Raw genomic sequence first — 21,579 nt, 5'->3', positions numbered from 1 at the left:
GGTGTATGTGATGTCTATGATCAATATTTGTATATATAGTCGCCGAGATCCTGGATCTTGCCATTAAAAATGTTCAGAAAGCTTTAGAAGTGAAAAAAACAGTTGTCCGGGCCAGCTGTTTTTATAGCACCTGTCTACTAGCTGGCTTTAAATAATAACAACAGAAAGAGCATGTATACCATTATTTACAGATACTGTCAAAGCGTGGGCACTGAATTTCTTGCCCCTCTTCCACTACTTGTCTCTTGCTTTCAGAGAGTTTAAATAATCTCATACCCATTCCTGGGCTTCTGACTGTCCCAACTCACTTGGCTTTCACTTTTCTCTAGGTATAAATCACATCAGCTCATATCTTTTCTAACAAGACTGTGATTATAGTCACATTCTAAGTAAAAATAAAAAAATACAGAAATGTTCATATTGCAATAACTTCTTCTAATATGATTCTGTCATTGCAGTTTGAAAATATAGGTTTTGTTATCCAATTATCAGTAATGCTGAATGGAAAATATCTGTATCTGGGAACACTGGGTGTCAGATTTGCAAGCTTCTGAAATATATAAAGGTTCTAATTTCTTTCTGCAAAATCCTAATAAATATCTAGTTTAATTCCTAGTTGTATTTATTGCATAAATTGATTCCCTACAAAAGTGAATGTAAATGTGCTACTTGCATGATTTCTAAGACTAATTAGGGTGCCTTTCTGAAAATCTCTAGCAAATTCTTATCCCCTGACTTTCTGAAAATTCTAACTCCGTGTCATTTCTGAATGAGTGAAATGCCCACCTGTGTGGATCTGTGGGAACACCTGGTGTTATGAGCAGTGATGGCCAGAAAAGCAAAGTAATGGAAATGGCAAAAAAAAAAAAAAAAAAAAAAAGGCCCATATGTGTCCTATACCAAAACACTGCCACTGTTTCAAAGCATAAGGTGCTGAAAGTCAGAATATGACAAAGAAAGAATACTTCTGTAGGATGAGGCTTTACATTTCTGTCTTTTTGTGTCTGCCAAAAAAATGAAAAATGAAATTATGGGATTAACCACCATGTTCTTGACTACTATCTTAAGAGGTCTTAACATTGGTAATACAAGTGAGACAGGAGGGAAGAGGGCAGGACACAACCATTAAAAGAATGACATAGCAATTGAGGATACAACATAAACTGGTTAGAACCAACTCAGCCTAAGATGGCAAAAGATTCAACTTCCAGTAGACCTTGAGCCTCATTAGTGGCTCACTGTAATACATTAGTAGGCTAAAAAGCACTCTTTCAGGTGCCATGACAGTTCCCAGGCTGACCATAAAAGGCCAAAAAGTGGGCAGTGGCCAAATTTGTGGAAATCCATGCCCCTTCTGCAATATAGTTGGGATAATCCTCCCACTCTTTAGCATATGAAATTACCCAGCCCATAAAAACTAACCACCCCCACACCTCATGGCTGATCTCACTTTCCTAGATGACCCCGTACTCTGAGGCTGCCTCTCAAGATGGCCCACATTCTGTCTATGGAATGCGTATCTCCTAAGCCTCTCTCTCTTTTCTCTCTCTCTCACCTTTGGAGATGGCTTGCACCCTGTCTATGGAGTGTACATCTCTCTGAGTAAATCTACCTTCACTCTACTATAGCTCACTCTTGAATTCTTTCCTGCATGAAATGAAGGACCTGCACTTGATGGGGGCACATCCCAGGGACTCAGCTGAGACTGGGACCTGGCCATCCTTTCATGCCCCATTTTCCTGTAACACAAGGACCTCAACTGTTCATTTCTAATGTTACTATGAACACTCCCATAACAGACCTTTCTAAAGAAATGGTGAGAATCGACTGATCACTGATATCAATCTGCTAATAAATCTATCACGGATTAAAACAATAATGATTTTTTATTTTCTAAGATTTTAGCAGAATCTGTGCTAGAATCTATAATAGCTGGTAGCTAAAAACCTTACTGGGTGAAATATATAGCCCAGATTGCCACTCATGGATTTGAAACTTGCACAAAAGCTAACCAGCTAATTCCATACACAGCATTATTCCCACATTTTGAATCAGTTAATAACAAACATAACCAGAGTGGTTGAAAAGGCTGACTCTCCCCTTTTGATGCTTTAAATGTTTCTGAGATATACATAAACAAGAAATTAAAAACAAAAACAATATATGTATAAGTATAACTGAATCACTTTGCTGTACCCCTAAAACTAACACAACATGGCAAATACTTCAAGAAAAATAAATAAACAAAAAATGAAAAAAAAATACAAAAATAAAAAGACAGCAGTTCCCCAAACCCAGTCATTCACCCAAGAAACTCTGTTAGGTTCCCTGAGTTATTCAAGTACAATTTTCCTGCATTTAATTTTATGTGGTAGCTGAAGTCTCTGTGGCATCCCCACTCGAAGAAGCCAAACCTCAAAACTCACCAGTAGCCCAAAATCTTAAAAACTGCTTGGCAGATACAAACTACTATGTACAGAATGGATTACAAAAACAAGGTCCTACTGTATAGCACAGGGAACTATATTCAATGCCTTGTAGTAGGCTGTAATGAAAAAGAATCTGAAAAAGAAAATGTGTATATATATGTATGTATATCTGAATCACTATGCTGTATACCAGAAACTAATACAACATTATAAATCAGCTATACTTCAATTTAAAAATAGGGGGGGGGGGATTAAAAATAATAATTTAAAAATATAAATAAAAAGAAAAAATAAAGTTTAAAAAATTGCCTGTCACGCTCTAAAATCTAACTGACCTTGTTTAAATACAATCCTGCACAGGGAACTATATTCAATATTTTGTAATAGCATATAGTGAAAAAGAATATATATCTATATAGAATATAGATATATATAAAACTGAATCACTATGCTGTACACCCACTAGCATTGTAAACCCACTATACCTCGATTTAAAAAAAAGAAAAATAAATAAATAAATACAATCCTGACCAGAGATGCAAAACAATGTATACACTTCCAAGGGCTGCTTGAAAAAAAGCACCCCTAACAAGGTGGCTTGAAACTAAAGAATCTTTTTCCCTCACAGTCCTGGAGGCCAGAAGTCTGAAATCAAGGTGTAGGCAGGGCCATTCTCCCTCTGCAGCCTCTACAGGTGCATCCTTCCTTGCCTCCTCCGACTTCTGGTGGCCCCAGGCTTTCCTTGGCTTGTGGGAGCATAATTCCAATCTCTGCCTCTGTCTTCACATGGCCGTCTTCCTCGTGTCTGTGTGTGTCCAAATGTTCCTCTTATAAGTACCCTGGTCATCCATTATGACCTCATCTTAATTTGATGACATGTGCAAAGACCTTATTTCCAAATAACGTCACGTTGCAGGTACCAGGGATTGGGCTTCAACATATCTGAGGGGGAATGGGGGTGCGCAATTCAACCTATAACACTGGGCAAAATGATGTCTGGATGCCCCCTTTGGGGTCTATCTTAACTCTTCTACTCAAATGTCGAATAAGAAGTCCAATTACATTCTCTATTACTAACTTTGATATATTATTTGTAAAACACTGACTAAAAGTGACACACAGTAAATGCGAGCACAGGGATGTAATTTACTTTTTTAAAAATATCACTTTTTAACTATCTCCCATGCTGGATAAATACACATCTCAGAACTAGAATCAAGTACACAGTCATTAAAGACCAAAACTCACAGATGTCACGGGCTCCATGTGGCCAATGCCTTTAAGCAGACAGTCTGCTACAATCTGTACCAACTGACACTTCCAGGTGGTGGACGAACGAAGCCCCAGGGAGGCTACATTGCTTCAATCTAGCCCCAGGGTAACATCTATCACAGAAATCAACTTCTATTATTTTTAAAATTTTCCGCCTTAGGTGATCTAGGTGGTTCTTAATTGCGTTCCTTCTTCTTAAATTTGTCCTGGGGAAAAGTGAGGAGCACAGACTTTCTGCTATTTAGTGAGACTTAAATCTTTATGTGAATGCTGATGATGGATGAAATCGCTGCCCCTACGGTGGGCTGACAACTGGTCACGGTAGCAGAACTATATAGGGCTGTCTTAAGGAAGTACAATTGCTAGGACAAGCTCTATCATAGGCCAGTGATATACTCTCGTAAAAGAAAATGATGAATCGATTCAACACTGTCAGAACAATACTTGTCTTACAGCATTTTAAAAACATTTTGCTGCTAGACCAGATTAACATAATGCAAAGACAAAATAAGCAGGTGGCAATGACATTTGTTATCCTATACGGAGAAATGGTGTACCATGTCCCTTGCACCTACAGCTTTCTGAGCCTTTTAACTCTCGAATCGAGGTTTAAAGCTACCTCAATCTTTGACAGTGATTAGGCTCCTGGGCAGGAGGAAGAAAGGGAGCCCTAGGCCAGCCAATAGCTTATCTGCTCAAAATCAGGCCACTGTGCTGGTGTCCCCATGCCGACCTGTCTTCTGGTTCTCATCCAATTTTTTGTGTATCAGATTCTAATAGGTGGCCTCGTTCCTATAATTTGATCTCGATCCTCTGCCTGAGTATATAAGTCACTGCCTGGGTTTCTACATCACTCCTCCAAATCTAGAATTCCGACTGATCCCTGAGTCCTGGCAGAACCTCGGCTCTATATGAAAACCCAGGTCCTATTGCTGGCTTAGTAATGCCTACTGAAGGTCCACTTGAGGCTAATTTGCTGCTGTTTGTTTCTGTATTGTTTGTCAGAATTAAGTGGCAGACCTCCTAGGATCTCACCTTATATTCTCATATCCCAAATTCCTGTCTAGCCCTTCTAGTAATCAGTCAGATCTGGCTTCCAGTCAACCTTGGTCTGACCCATTCTAAACTCCAGTTATGAACGAAGATAATAGTTTGTTAAAAGTGATAACTCCAAATAAGCAATCAGTCAAAATATAAGCACCCTGTAGATATACACACTACTATATATAAAATAGATAAACAATAAGGACCTACTGGATAGCACAGGGAACTATATTCAATACCTTGTAATAGCCTATAATGAAAAAGAATATGAAAAGGAATATATATATATATATATATATATATATATATATATATATATATATATATATATATATATATAACTAAATCACTGTTCTGTACACCAGAAAGTAACACAACATTGTAAATCAACTAGACTTCAATAAAAGAGAATTAAGCCCCCTGTAGAAGTAATAAGTCTAGTAACATATAAACTTGCTTCAGAGATTAACTGGCAAACTTCTGACGTTGTTTACTATAACTTTTGTTGTATATTTCAAAGGTTTGAGAATTCTGTTTTCCCCTAGGTAATCTAGGTGTTTCTAAATTCCTCCTTCCTTCTTGTTATTTCTAGCAACACGTATAGGATCAAGCCTGTGTTTATCTGTTTATCAGGATTCTTCATTTCAAAAAACTGTTTCAAACTTAAGGCTTTGTGAGATGTCTCTGATTTTATACAGGGTTTCATACGATGCTGGGACTTCTTAAATGTGATTATAGCTCTCAAATCCATCAGATGAAGGAGCATTTGCTTAATAAGAAACCCCATGTTGTGGACTGAATTAATTCCCTCCAAATTTCATATATTAAAGTCCTGACCTCCAGAACCTCAGAATGTGACTATATTGAGAAATAGGGCCTCTAAAGAGGATAATGAGGTCATAAGGATGGGGCCCAAATCCAATGGGATTGATGTCCTTTTAAGCAGAGGAAGAGACACCAGGAATGTGCACTCACAGAGAAAAGGCCATGTGAGGATGCAGCAAAAGACAGCTACCTGCAAGCCAAGGAGAGAGGCCTCAGGAAAATGAACCCTGCTGATGCCATGAACTTGGACTTATAGCCTGCAAAACTGGTAGAAAGTAAAAATCTGTTGTTTAAGTCACCCAGTCTGTGGACTTTTGCTATAACAGCCCTAGCGCACTAACACACATCCTTTAAATTCACAACCCTCAAGTCAAGAACAAAGAGGAAAGAAGATGATCTTTGACACTTTGTTAATATCTTGTTCTTGATAGTGGATGATTTCCTGGAAAGAAAGCCATGAACCTCTACAATTTGTGTTCAGAATGATAAATTCTAATAATTTTCAACCACTAGTTAACAGCTAGAACTTCTAGGAAGTTTATGAATGGTCAGGAAACCTGATTTTAACCTGTCTAGCCACTTTACCAGTCATGAGACCTTGTACAGGTCATTTAACCTCTCTAGAGTTGGGTTTATTTATTTAGATAACGGGGGTAACAAGCCATCCATGTCTTGATCACCACAAAAGGCGTTCTGAGGATTAAAAGTGATAGGATGCGAAAGTATTTTGAAGTTGCAAAGCTCTATGAAAATATAAGGTCTTGGTTTTAGTTAAAGGGCAAGGACTGCTGAACACTTACAAAGAGGCTTTTTGGCCCACCATATTCACCAAATGTGGAAGAATAACTATAAGATAATGAATGCACTGTATATCCAACAAAAACTATAAGGGAGAAAAGATTGAAGAAGTCCATAGTCTTGATAAACTTTAAAAGTACCAGCCTTAGGGAGGAGGGTGTAGCTCAGTTATAAGAGTGTGTGCTTAGCATGCATGAGGTCCTGAGTTCAATCCCCAGTACCTCCATTAAAAAAAAAAAAATATATATGAATAAAAATAAATAAACCTAATCACCTCCCCCTCAAAAAATTAAAAAGAAAAAGTACCAGTTTTGACCCAGAAAAACTTGAGTTTATGCTCTGTCACTTTTTCTCTGACTAATGCAAATCTTAAAAGTTTATAGTTTCTTCATCTATAAAAGGGAGAAAGTAATATTTACCTCACAGTCATTGAGATAATAATGAATGTAAAGGATGTAACACAGTATTGGTAAAATATATGATAAGCACTCAGTAAACGCTGGTCATCATTACTGTTGATATTATTATCATTACTAAAAGCCTTGACACTTTTCAGGAGACGGTAAGTGTTCTCACACTTTCTCAAACCACAACTGTACTGTATCTTAACATCTTCAACACTCACAGATGAGACTTGCAGAATAACCAGAAAAATAATGCAAAACCTAGAAAGTGATGATGGACAGGAGGCTGGTTCAAAAGGGAAAAATAAAACACACGTTGTTTTCATTTTCTGGAAAGAGAAGCCAAACTCTGAGTTTATAGCATCAGGCCACATTGAATGTCACAACCCAAATTTGGATTCAGCATTCGTGGGACCAGGTGGCCAGGCATAGATTGCAGTGAATCTGATCAGATGGTCACAGGTCAGCATTTAAGCGTTCAGGTTCAAACTGGGTTTAAATAAGGAAACAGCAGAATTGAAGCCAGGAGATGGGGACTAGAACAGATGGGGTGGGTCACACAATAGCCTAGCTGGGGTAGGACACAAAGGGCACCTGTCTGATAGCCTGCTCTCTGTGCTGATTCAGAGAGCACCAGCAGGAGTACTCAGTCTCAGTGAATGAGGCAGTGATCTCTAGGTACTGGTGACTACAGAAGAGGTTCTTGATCAACAGGGAGTCTGAAAAGTTCTACAAGTCCCCTTAGCCCTTTTTTGCATATGTACATGAGTCTGAAAAATTATCTTGCAGGTATCTAGGCAGTGTGATGATCAGGCATAGCAATAGGAACTAGCCTGAGGTTCTAGACTGCATGAGTTTTGATCTTGGTGTATGGTGTGTGTATGCTGACTGTACCCATCATGCCTGTTACAGGTATTCTTTTCTGTTTGTGTTTGGATTGGCTAGGGGAGAGGATACACTGGAAAGGAGAAGAGAGGCTTTGATGAAAACAATGAATAACAGGTAGAGTGTTGATCATGTGTTGTTCTAAATGCTTTACAAATGATTATCTCATTTAATCCTCTCAACATCCCTGGGAGGTATGTATTATTTATTATCCTTATTTGCTGGATGGTAACCTGGGGTACAGTGGGACTAAGCGACTAGTGAGTAGTGAGTCCAAGAAATAACTAGGCAGTTCACCCCCAATTTCCCTAGCACCAATATTGAGCATCTAGTAGTGCTTCAATCAGTGTTTCTCCAGTTGAAGAATAAATAAATGTTGAGTGTTATAAAAGGTTGTAACTGTATGTGTACACCCTGATCCTCTTACTTTTCAAGTACACTGGCTATTAAGAAAATGTTTTCTATAGTTCTTGTACCTACCACTTCCTCCCCCACAGTCAGTGCTTGGAGCTCATTGGTACTGATGATGGAAATAAGATTTGATGTCTAAGTGGGGAGGGTAGAACTCAGTGGTAGAGTGCATGCCTAGCATGCACAAGGTCCTAGGTTCAATCCCCAGTACCTCCCTGAAAAATAAATAAATAAACCTAATCACCTTCCCTTCAAAACAAACAAACAAGCCCCCCAAAACACCCCAAAAATTTGATGTCTAACAATTACACTTACCATGCCCACAGCAGCACTCTATTTTATCCCTCTAACCAGCTCTACCTTCAGTCTTTCTTATCTCAGTTAATCGTGTTGACTTTATCTTCAAAATATTTCAAGATCTGACCTCTTCTGACTACTCTCCCTGCTGCCGCCAGTGACCTCCTGGGTCACTGCCATGACTGGTCACCCTGCTTCTGCCTTGGCCTCTTTTCAGCAGCCACTGTTATCCCATCGATAATCTAAGTCAGATCATGCCATTGCCCTGTTCACGTCAATGGCTCCCATCTCACTATGAGTAAAAGACAAGGACCCTACAAAATGGCCTCCAAGGATCTACAGGACTATCTCTGTGACCACATCCTCTAAATCTCTATCCCTCCCATGCTCGCTCCACTCCAGCCACACTGGACTCTGCCACGCTCCTCTAACTCATGAGGAATGCTCCCCACATAAGACCTGCTTCTCTGTCTGAAATTTTCCTTCCCCCATACTTGTATGGCTCACTCCTCACCTTCTCTGGGGCTTTTCTTGCATGTCAGCTCAGTTTGGTGTATCCTGACCACTCTATTTAAAATTTCACCCTCTGTGTATCTAGAAAAAACAAAAACACTAATTCAAAAAGATACATGCACCCCAATGTTCATAGAAATATTATTTACAATAGCCAAGACATGGAAGCAACCTCAGTCTCCATTGACAGATGAAAGGATACAGAAGATGTGATATATTTATACAATGGAGTATTACTCATCCAGAAAAAAGCATGAAGTGTTGTCATTTGCAGCAACAAGGATAGACTTGGAGGGCATTATGCTAAGTGAAATAAGTCAGACAGAGAAAGATAAATACTATATGAGATTGCTTATATGTGGAATCTAAAAGATACAACAAACTAGTGAATATAACATAAAAGAAGCGGATCCACAAATATAGAGAACAAACTGGTGGTCACCAGTGGGGAGGGTAGAGGGACAATATAGTGATGGGGGAATGGAAGGCACAGACTACTGGGTTAAGACAGGCTCAAGGATGTATTGTACAGCACAGGGAATATAGCCAATATTTTGTAATAAATCTAAAAGGAAAGTAACCTTTAAAAATTATATGCAAATTTTAAAAATTAAAGTAAAAAATAAATAAAATAAAATAAAATAAAATAAAATATCACCCTCATCCCTGTGCTTCAGATCCCCTCACCCTGCTTTGTTGTTTCCTAAAGCCCTTAGCTTTAGGACATATAATAAAATGTACTGAGGCATTCTGTTTACTGTCTGTCTCCCTCCACTAGAATGTTAACTCTGTAAGGGCAAGTATTTTGATCTGGTTTATACACTGATGCGTCCAAAGCACCTAGAAAGATCCAGGCACAGAGTTAGCAGTCAATTAATATATATTTATTGAATTAAATAAGGGATTCTCTTGTGGGATATTGATGAACAGGCTTCAAGTTAAAGAAAATCTATGTGGTTGCACTTAAAGCAATATTTCAAGATAATTCAAGTCAATGCTAAGCTGTTTAAGCAGGTAAAACCCACCCCCCAAGCCCCACCTTGTTTGTTCTAAGCTAGTGTAGGTATAGTCTAACTGTACTGGTATATTCTATTTATATTCAATAAGCACAAAGCAGACTCACCATTGAAAACAAAATGTAAGCCAGAAGACCAAAAAAGCCAAAATAAAAAAGCACTTCTAAAAGTCTTCTCTGCAAAGGAGCAAATGAAAATGGAACATTTCCTGTTCCAAATGTTAACAGGAAAACTGATACATTTACAAAAACCAACACGTTGGCTAAACTCGTAAAAACATTCTTTTAATTTGATATCCTGTGTTTATTTTTTCACTGTTGGTAAAAAACTAAATCATATCCTTCAGTAAGTGAAAGGATAAATAAACTGGTACGTCCAGACAATGGAATATTTTTCAGAATTAAAAAAAAAATGAGCTATCGAACCATGAAAAGACATGGAGAAACGTAAATGCATGTTGTTAAGTGAAAGAAGCCAATCCGAAAAGGCTACATACTGTATGACTCCAACTCTATGACATTCTGGAAAAGGCAAAAAACTATGGAGACAGTAAAAAGATCAGTGGTTAGGGGGAAGTGAATAGGAGAAGTACAGAGGATTTTTAGGGTGATGAAAATACCCTGTGTGGTAAAATGGTAGATACATGTTATTATACATTTATCCAAGTCCATAGAACATACAACACCAAGAGTGAACCCTAATGTAAACAATGGACTTGGGGTGTTGGTGACACGTCAATGTAGGTTCATCATTTGTAACAAATATACCACTCTGGTAGGGAATGTGGATAACAGGGGAAGTTATGCATGTGTAGGGACAGGGGATATATGAGAAATGTCTGTACTTTCCTCTCGATTTTGCTATGAACCTAAAATTGCAATAAAAAAATCAAAGCCTGATTAAAAACAAAAACAAAAACCTAGCAGCTAAGAGGCATAATATGTTCCATATATTTCAGTTTGTAATCAGTTAAAAAATACCATTTATTATTACAGAAGTAGTATATGCATTCTTGAAAATTAGAAAAGGCAAATAAGCAAAACTTAAAAACTGTATTTTCACACTGCCACCTCCAGAGATCCCCTGTGTCAACTCTAGTGCATATGCTTAACTTCCTTTAAGCATGTATATATACACTATATGGGCTTACATGTTTTTGACCAAACTAACATTATATTGTTTAGCAACTGCTTTTCTTGAGTCAATGATCTTCATCTTTCCATTTCACCTAATACCCAAACTACATTGAAATTCCCTCCAAATGAAAGAAAAATGGCATTTCTAGTCAGTTTGTCAAGAACAGTATCCATTCCAGGAAAAAATGCTGAAAAATCACTTTTAAAGTAATAGTAAAACAAACTTCTTTAATCATATTATTCTATCTTAAAAATATTTCCATACAATAGCCAAGACATGGAAACAAGCTAAATATCCATTGACAGATGAATGGATAAAGAAGGTGTCAGATATATATATATATATATTACTCAGCCATAAAAAAGAATAAAATAATGCCATTTGCAGCTACATGGATGGACCTGGAGATCGTCATTCTAAGTAAAATAAGCCAGAAAGAGAAAGAAAAATAACATATGCTATCACTCATATGTGGAATCTAAAAAAAAAAATCAAAAGACACAAATGAACTCATTTATAAAACAGAAACAGACTCACAGACATAGAAAACAAACATGGTTACCAAAGGGAAAGGAGGGGAGGGATAAATTAGGAGTTTAGGATTAGGAGATATAAACTACTATATGTAAAATAGATAAACAAAGTCCTACTGTACAGCACAGGGAATTATATTCAATATCTTGTAAGAACCTATAATGAAAAAGAATATGAAACAGAATATATGTATGTACATGTATGACTGAAACATTATGCTGTGCACCAGAAGTTGATGCAACATTGTAAACTGACTCTACTTCAGTAAAAAAAAAAAAAAAAAAAAAATTCCAACTGTGAAATCACTCTTATCTGAAAATATTTCTTGTGATTGCATTTATCTGAACATGATTTAAACTCTGTTCAGTATAAATTCACCAGTGATTTCTTGAATAAAATTGTAGAAGAAATATTAAAATTATAAGATCTTCAAATATAAAAATGAGAGAAAACTCATTTAATTATAAGAAAAGCTTTAGATCATTGGAACTGTTAAAAAAATACACAATATCTTGGGACAATTCATTTTGGCTGAGCTTTTATTAGTGTGGTCATTACTCATCTGAAACTGATTTTTTAAATTGCTTTCTCTCTTTTTACTATATAAAACTGCTCATATTCTGTAGCATTTTATTAAGCTTTTTCAGAAATGAATCTTATTTCTGTTACTCTTAGTGACAACATAGGGTTATGTGATAAAATGACAAAGACCCTAGAATTGATCGAAAATATAAAACACTTATATTCAACAACTCTTTTTTGTCATTATCCTTTAAACTTCAATATATATTTTCCTTAAAAACAATTAATGATGGGAGGGAGGGTATAACTCAGTGGTAGAGTGCATGCTTAGCATGCACGAGGTCCTGGGTTCAGTCCCCAGTACCTCCATTATGTTTGAGCCAGCATATACTTTAATATAGCTATTATTAAAAATACTTTGAGGAAAGAAAAAAGTTTTAATTAAAAAAACCCCAAAAAACCTAACTACCTCCTCCTGCAAAAAAACAAGCAAAAACAGAAAACAAACAAACAAAAAAAACAATTAATGATAGACTTACCATGATGATTTTCTGAATGAATCCTCTTTCTAAATATAAAGTACATGCACATAACATTTATAAAATTAATAAATCCATCCATCTGTACAGGGTCCGTGTCCTTTTGTGTTTGAGATTTGAGCATGATGTGAAGAAAACTAAAAACTCTTATCCTGCATAACATTCTTTAAAATTCTGGAAATATGGTCTCAAAATCTTTCTCAAACTAGAGTTATCCCCAAAGATAAAACTAACATGCAGTCAGCTTAAAGTGTTATTTACTGGAAGAGTCTGGCAATTTCTTATAAAACTAAAAATAAACCTATCATACAACCCAACAATCACACACCTGGGCATTTATCCTACAAAACCGAAAACTTACTGTCACACACAAAGCCTGTACACAAATATCCATAGCTTAATTCATAATTGTCAAAAAAGAGGAGACCACCCAGATGTACTCCAGTGGGTGACTGCATAAACAAACTTTGGTTCCTCCATATACTGGAATATTACCAGCCATAACATGGAACAAACTATTGATACACAGAACAACCTGGATAAATCTCCAAAGAATTATACTGAGTGAAAATAGTCAATTCTAAAAGATTATGGGCTATATGATTCCTTTTATACAATGTTCTTGAAATGACAAAAATCATAGAGATGGAAAGCAGATTAGTGGTTGACAGGATTTAGGGCCAGCTCAAGGTATGGGAAAAGCAGAAATTGTTACAAACAGGAGAGATCCATGTGGTAATGGAACTGTTTTGTATCTTGTCTGTGATAGTGGATACAGGAACCTATCCATGGGACACAACTGTGTGCAAACACAGACACGAGAAAGAGTACAAGTGAAACTGAGGATATCTGAATAATTAACATCAGTGGATGGGATCATGCCAAAATCCTGACTGTGGTATTACACTATAGTTTTGTAAGATGTTACTATTCAAGGAAACTGAGTAAAGTATACATGAGCTCTCTCTGTATTACTTCTTACAACCACGTGTGAACCTACAATTATCTCAAAATATTCACAACTGAGTATTTACAACAAACTTTTTTCCACAACTGAAAAAAAAGTGTCATTTATTATCTCAGCAATTAGCTTTAAAGAAGCATTTTGGGGAGTAGAAGTCACCATTACATTCTGGATAAATAATTATATTCATTCTTTGAATCTCAAAGAATATTTGAAAGTGGAGAAAAAAATATTTTTAATGACAAGCATAAAGCCAGCCTTGTTTTTATTTTTTATTTTCTTTAGAGATATTGGGAAAAAGAAAGTTACTTGGCTTTAATTCTTTGAAATAAAATTATTCAACTTACTCTTTTCATACAAATATTGCTTAGATAGTCAGAGCTGGACCCACTTAGAGTCTGTGAACCAAGGGGAAACCAGAGTAAGGGTAATTGGTCTCAATTAATGCTGGTCGAGGGAGAAATAAAATATCCCCCACCCCTGGATGATCCTGCAAGAGTGAGGGAATGAAAAAAGAACATTCTGGAAGAAGAAGAGCTCAGATAGAGATGTCAGGAGGATAACTGAGCAGACCTCACCTCCTGGCCTTTACTTCCTCTGGAAAGTTCTGTCTTGCAACCTCTCTATATCAAGCATACCCAGCTTAGATCAGTTCTCCTTCAACCAGTCATGTTTGGATCTGTCTCCAGATTGTTCCTTTGCTCAGAGTTTCTGTCCTCATTCCCCTTGCCTCCACCCTCACAGAAACCCAAAGTGGAGACAGATTATTTCTTCTAGCAGGTTCTGTGCTCATACTCTCACTTTATCAGAAATACCCCAGGGGGGAGCAAGCTTAGCTCAGATGGCTTTCAACCAACAATGTTACAAACTGCTTCCAGACATTTACTTTTCCCAGAATGTTCTGTGCTCTTCCCAGCCCCAATACAGAAACTCTCTGTGAAGTGAGCTGTTTAATTCATTGTTATCTAATCAAGTTCTGAGCTGACCCAATGACCTTTACTTCTTCCAGATAACTTCGTCTTTATCCCCTCATCCACAGAAATCTCAGTGGAGGGAACTTAGTTGGTTCAATCAACCACATTCTGTCTCCATCTCCTGACCTTAACATTTTCAGGAAACTTCTGTCCTCATACCCTTACTCTAACAGAAACATCCAGTATAGCGAGCTTAGTTTAGTTTTCCTTCAAATAATCATATTTGGATCTGCTCCCAGACTTTTACTTCTTCCAGAAAGATCTGTTTTACCTCCCTCTTCACAAACTCACCTTTAAAAACACCCCAGAGGAGGGATTTTAGTTCATTTTTCCTTCAACCAATCACCTGACTATACCTCCTGACCTCAGTTTCTTCCTGAAAGTTCTATTCTCATAACTTCACCATATCAGCAACCCCCAGGGGAAGTCACCTTAGTTCAGTTCTCCTTCAGCTAATCATGCTTTGACCCTCTCCTGTACTTTCATTTTCCCTAGAATGTTCCATCCTCATTCTCTCCACCCTAGACATTTCTGTGAGGATGGGTGGATGAAGATATAACAGTCTAGGAAATTTATAAGTCTGGGATGGTATATGAACACGATTGCTCAAAGGAAAACTGCAATAAGTTCCCACCTCTTTGGGTTTCTTTGAATATGTCTGGGGCAGGCAGGGATCGGAACGGAACTTTCTAGTAGGAGTAAAGGTCAGGAGGAAGTCTCAGAACATAACTGGATGAAGGAGAACTGAAAAAGTCCCCACCCCTGGGGTTTCTTCTAGATTGGATATATAAGGATTGCACATTCTAGGACAAGGACAGATCTGGGGAGCCGATGAGAGCATGACTGGTTGAGGGAAAACTGAACTAAGATTTCTAGCCAGGGTGTTACTGACATAGTGATGGTACGAGGATGAAACTTTATGGTGTCAGAATGTGAGTGATGGAAGAAGTACTGAACTATGTTTCCTCCCTTGAGATTTATGTTAGGTTCTTTATTGTGGTGAAGACTAAGGACAGAACTTTCTGGAAGAAACACTGGCTTAGAATGTGATTTGATGAGAAAGAACTGAATAAACCCACACCCCTGGGTATTTCTATGAAGGTAGGTTTGAGAACAGAATATTCTGGGGAAAGTGATTGTCTTGGGGTTGAAGAAAAATGGAACTAAGAACCTTCCTCTAGAGGTTCCAGCTATAGTACCATTATGAGCACAGAACTTTCTAGAAGAAGGAAATGCCAGGAGGTGGGCCAGAATGTGATTAGTTGAAGGAAAACTGAACTAAGTTCCTTCCCCTGGGGGCTCTGTTAGGGTTCTTGTATGTCTATGTGTGTAGCTGGGAGGAAGGGATGTAATGACAGGACTCTCTTGAAGAAGTAAAGTCAGGGGTGGGCTTAGTACCTGACTGGATAAGGAAGAACAAAGTCCATTCTTTTAGAAGTTTTCTGTGAGGGTTGGGGGATAAGAACAGATGTTTCTTGAAAAGAACTATGTAATAGAAGACAGAACCAATCAGAGACTGTTACTACAAGGGGACATACGTATTATTATATACAATAATGATCTTCAAAATTAAATAGATTGGAGGGCTAATTTCTTTTATTACCTGGATTTTTTTTGTCTATTATTTCAGAGTTGGCTCTCTTTGTTGATTTCTGATTTTAAACTGCATTATGGGACCAGTTTCAATGTACTTACTTGCTCTCCATCAGCTTCTCTTTTCTGTCTCTATAGTTTTAAAATATGGATTATGTACATCAAGTCTCCAGGATAAAGTATGTAGGGGTCAGACCCTCCTTAAACTAGACAGTCAAGTGATTTATCGAGGCCATGTCCAAGAAGGTGTTCAAGGGAAAGAAATGGGGAGACAGGGGAGTAAAGGGAAAAATGGGAGTGGAACCAGGTTTAGGGGAAGGACTGAGTTTGAGTTTGGACAGAGAAACTATCAAAAAACAAACTCTGGGAGGAGGGTAAAGCTCAGTGGTAGAGCATAGGCTTAGCATGCAAGAGGCCCTGGGTTCAATTCCCAGTACTTCCATTATAAATAAACAAACAAACAAACCTAATTATCTCCCTCCCAAACAACAACAACAACAACACCCAAAGCTCAGAGGAAAATGCAGTCTCCAGACGAACATCAAGGTTAATTCCACTGATACTTGATCCCGGGCAAGAGAATTATGAGATGGGATCCACACAAATAAATGTTTATCTGAAGTATGACAAGAAAAAGTGTCACTACTAAAATTAATTCCTGTAATATTGGATCCTGGAAGAATTAGACAGTGGTCTGAACCATAAAAGGAAAGTCTTACCAGACAGGGAAAACTGAAACCATCAAAATTAACTCCTGTAATATTGCAGTCTGGATAAGCTAATCTTGGGGTTATAATCTAAATAAATGAACACCTCTGTAAAGGAGAAGAAGAAAAAAATTCACCTCCAAAATTATATCCAAAGATGTTGGTTTCATGACTAGTTGTTTGTGTTGTCCAATCTATGTAAGGAAAGGCTTCCCTGTAACAAGAGCCACAATTAAAAGTAATTTCAGTGATACTGAATCATGGACAAATTAGTCATGGGTTTTGAGCCATATGACTAAATGCCTATCTGAACAAGGAAGGGCAAACTACTACCACCAAGATTAATTCCAGTGATATCGAATCCTGAACAAGTTAGACATGGGATCTGATCAATATAAGTAAATGCTAGTCTGAAGAAGGAGGAGCAAACTGCTACCAAATTAATTCCAGTGCTATCAGATTCCAGACAAGTTACTCATGGAGTCTAGTCAGTCATGGATTGTAGTCTCTGTAAGTCATCACATCTGAAGGGGAGGGGGCAAGTCATCCCCCAAAATTAAATCCAAAGATGTCTGTTTCTAGACCAGGTAGTTGTGTTGTTTGATCCATGTAAGTGGGTGCATTTCTGAAAGAGTATGGGGGAAACCAGACGTTTATTGAAAAGACTATGTAGCCAGGACTGGTCCTGGTTTTTGTCCTGAAGTGCAATTGTGGTGAAGAAAAATACATAGGCGTGTAAGAGTTTCCTACCATGAAGAAAACACAAGGGCATGATAGAAGCAAGTGATGACAGGCACATGTGGTGTAAGTCTTGTCTCCAAGTGGGCAAGAAGCTCCAGAATTGTGGCCAACAAACCAGTTATTCTGGGTTACAGTGAAAAATCAAGTGGGCTACTCGAACGGGCAGGAAACTCCAAATATGGTGGTTAGCAACCAAGAAATCTGTCAGGAGACAGGACACTTCAACTATAACAGAGAGCAAATCCACTAGCTTAGTGGAAAGGCAAGTGGACAACTGTATAGCCAGAGAATCTGTATCATGGACAAGCAACTAGAAACTTCACAGTGGAAAGGAACAACAGCTAGGAGAGGCAAGGGAATTCCAGATAGTCTGAAATTATTGAACAGGTCCTGAAGTGGATAGGAATATGGGCAGAAACTGGCCAGCCAACCATGATCTGCAAGGTCTGCAGTATAGAGGTAGAGATCTTGAAAATTGGACTACTGGCCTTTCCAGAGAAGTTCCAGTGAGTTCCAGAACTCTACTGTCTGCCCTCAAGCCCAGGTGAAAGCAGCAACAGAAGGACTGGAAGCTGGATTGGAAGCTGAAGACTTTCTGTAGACGGGCAAGATACCAAAATGTAAGTAGAATTTGTTACAATGATCTTAGTGAGTATTTGGAGGGAATTAGGAATTGCGTTTCATTGTTCTGAACAGTATGCTTCCATGAGATGGTGGCTGCAACGCACTAAAGAAGGGAAATCAGAGTGTGCTGTCATGCCATGCTCTAGACTTTTCTCATGGTGGTAGGTGGGGGTGGGGTTTGAACATTAATAATGCAAACTAACAGTAAGCATTTTCAATCCAGAAGATTGTTTTTCCTACTGGTAGCATTTTTGTACTCAATAATTTTCTAGAAATGACATTGCTAAGCATATATTGAGTGTAAATATTGTTATTCCTAAGGTGCCTTGTTAAGACCAGGCTGAAAATCTGGCCTTGAAATTTATCTGAAAGTGAATTCTGGTTTAACACACTTCGTAGCTGAGCATTTCATTATATAGCAAGTCAATGATTTTCCAGCTCTTTAGAGAACAATTTCTGGTTGTGTCTACATACATGTGCTAGAAAAATATCTCACAAACAGCAGATTCTTGGAATAGCAGTGATAGTATATCTAGTTAAAACTTATATTTTAAAGAATTTCTTAAAGTGCTACTTTACCTTAACCTTAATCTTAGAGCATTTTTCAACTACAGTTAACTCTTTGTGAGGAGCATTTTAAGCTTTATCTTCTAACTCCAACAGGAGAGAGCGCTACTCAAAGTTAATTCACTAAAGACTCAGCGACATAGAGCTTGAAGAAAACTGAGCTATCACTCTCACCCTCTGAGGAAACAGGCTCAGAGCTTTAAGTAATGTGCTTAAGGATGCAGTAAAGAAAATTAGCAGAGCTGGGACTAACCCAAATCTCCCTTTCAGGTCAATTCTCTTTCCATTATCCATATGGATTGAGCTTTAAAGCATAACTACGCTGTTACAAAGTTAAACTTGTGCAAGATACTAAGAAATTTCTGGATTAGCATCATTGCTTTTGTTAGCTTTGGTATCCCACAGGCATGGATGACAACTGGTAGTATAAGTTTAACGACAAAGTTCAAATAAACTTTAGCAAGATATTAGACATCTTCCGGATAGAGGTGCAGGATTTTGCTGGCTTTGTTCTTCTGTAGGCACTGGGGTACTGGCAGTATTTGGCTAAGTTTTTGTGTGTGCTGCTTTCTTCAAGGATTCTCTGCTGTTGACTTTGCTGAAAATATTTTTGGAATGAAAACAGTATAGTGTGTAAATTTTTCTTCAAAATAGTCTAGTGAGAAGGGGGATTGGATATGTGTATAAATAAAACAAGATTGGCCATGTGTTGGTAATTGTTGAGGCTACATGAGGAGTACATGGAGGTCCATTATACTACTGTGTCTACTTCTATATATACCTGAAATTTTCCATTACTGAAAGTTTAAAAAATTATTATCACACATAGATTGAGAGTGAGAGGATGGAAAAGGATATTCCTTGCAAATGGAAATGACAAGAAAGCAGGAGTAGCAATATTGATTTCAGACAAAATAGACTTTAAAACAAAGGCCATAAAGAAAGATAAAGAAGGACATTTAATAATGATTAAAGGAGTAGTATATTACACTCAGTAACATATATGCACCCGCTATAGGAGCACCTAAATACATAAAGCAAATACTAACAGAAATAAAGGGACAAATTGATGGGAAAAATTACTATTATTTGCATTATAAAAGGCAAGCCTAATGGGTATTAGGAGCTAGCTAGTAATAAAGTAATGAAGCTAAGTGTAAGTGGTCCATCTGGTAGATTTTACTTTCTTCTACATCATCTTTCTTCTACATCATCTTTCTTCTATCTTAGTATATGTGGATACAACTGAACTTATTTTTGGTGACCTAATTTTATATGAGATTGAAGAAATAGCAATAAATATAAAAGGCACTTTTCTGATCTGAGTTAAAGTGAGAGGGAATTACAGATTTTATGTAAAAATGCTGATTTCACCAAGGGTTGATTGTTCTCTGAGTATAAAATTTTCTATTATGTTTTACTCATAATTTTGATTACTAGGGGGAAACCACATTTATAAGAGAAACAATGGAAGTGATGAGACTTGTAGTGAGCAAAAACAGAAGAATGTATTTTTTATGACTTTTTGTTGGGGAGGAGTGCAGAATACTGAATAATTCGCAAGTTGTCATTTATTTCCCAAGCAATTAGGCCATTCTGGCCTTGCCCTCTATTGTTCCTGCTGTAAAACTGTGTGGATTCAGGGTTTACTACCTTACTGCCATAAAAGAAAAAGATAACCAATGCAAGATAACATCCTGTGCTTGTTATTGTAAAATATAACAGATACAGAAAGCTACATAAAATAAATGTATAACTTAAGGAATTATTATGAGGCAAACACCATTGGAATGAACCACCTAGGCTACAAACGAGGTTTAAAAAATTAGAATTTTGCCAGGAGAACCCTCCTAATCACAAATGTCTGGGCCTCCTCAAAAGTAACCTCTATCCTGACCTCTCCGGTAATCAATTCTTTATTTTCTTTTTTAGTTGATCACCCAAATGTTCATTCAGAAACACTGGTTTAGTTATGCTTCCCCTTGATAACTTCTAAGTCTCTTTTAATTTAGAGTTTCTCCTTCATCCTTTTTTCCTTGTGATTTATTTGTTGAAGAAACCACATCTTTTGTCCTCTAGAGTTCCCACAGAGCAGAGTTGATTTTGCTCTGTCCTGCATTTCCTGTAAATTGGTAGCTGTTTCTATAGACTGGATCAGATTTTAGTTGACTGTTTTCCCTTTCGGCTGGCTCCCTAGGTGGAGGTGTGCTCCCCTCTCTGGACGTATGAAACGTTTGGTTGCCTCCTTTGTTTATGATGTGGATCACTTTCAGTTTTAGGTTGAGTGTAACTCTCTAGACATTTTAACTGTCAGAAGTCCATTGAAAACGTAAAACGTCTCATAGGAACAATATGCCCTGATTTCTTGCATGCTGATAAATTTGTCTGTATTTTTTTTTCAATTTGAAATTCAGTCTGGATATCCAACCTTTACTGGCATATCTTTCATTAGCGATATTAAGTATACTACCGTTTTTTCTGCTGGCGTATACTTTGCTCTCAAAATCGGGCTATAATCTGATTCCCTTTCCTTTATGAGTGATTTTGATCCTTTTCGCTGGAAGGGTTTTTTTTTTTTTTCTTTCCCCCTAAAGTCCAGGATGTTTACTAGAATATGTCTGCCTGTTGGTTGATCTGGGTCAATTTTCTCAGGTACATGGTTGTGCTCTTTGAATATGCACTTTAAAGTATTATTACAGGAAAGTTTTCTTGCATTACACTTTTTTGAAATTGTTTAGTTTTGTTACTGGAAGTTTCTTCTCTGGGGATGAAGAACCTGTGGA

This window comes from Camelus dromedarius, chromosome X, assembly GCF_036321535.1.
Source record: "Camelus dromedarius isolate mCamDro1 chromosome X, mCamDro1.pat, whole genome shotgun sequence".
In the NCBI taxonomy this organism is placed as follows: domain Eukaryota; kingdom Metazoa; phylum Chordata; class Mammalia; order Artiodactyla; family Camelidae; genus Camelus; species Camelus dromedarius.
This window is presented reverse-complemented; position numbering follows the sequence as displayed.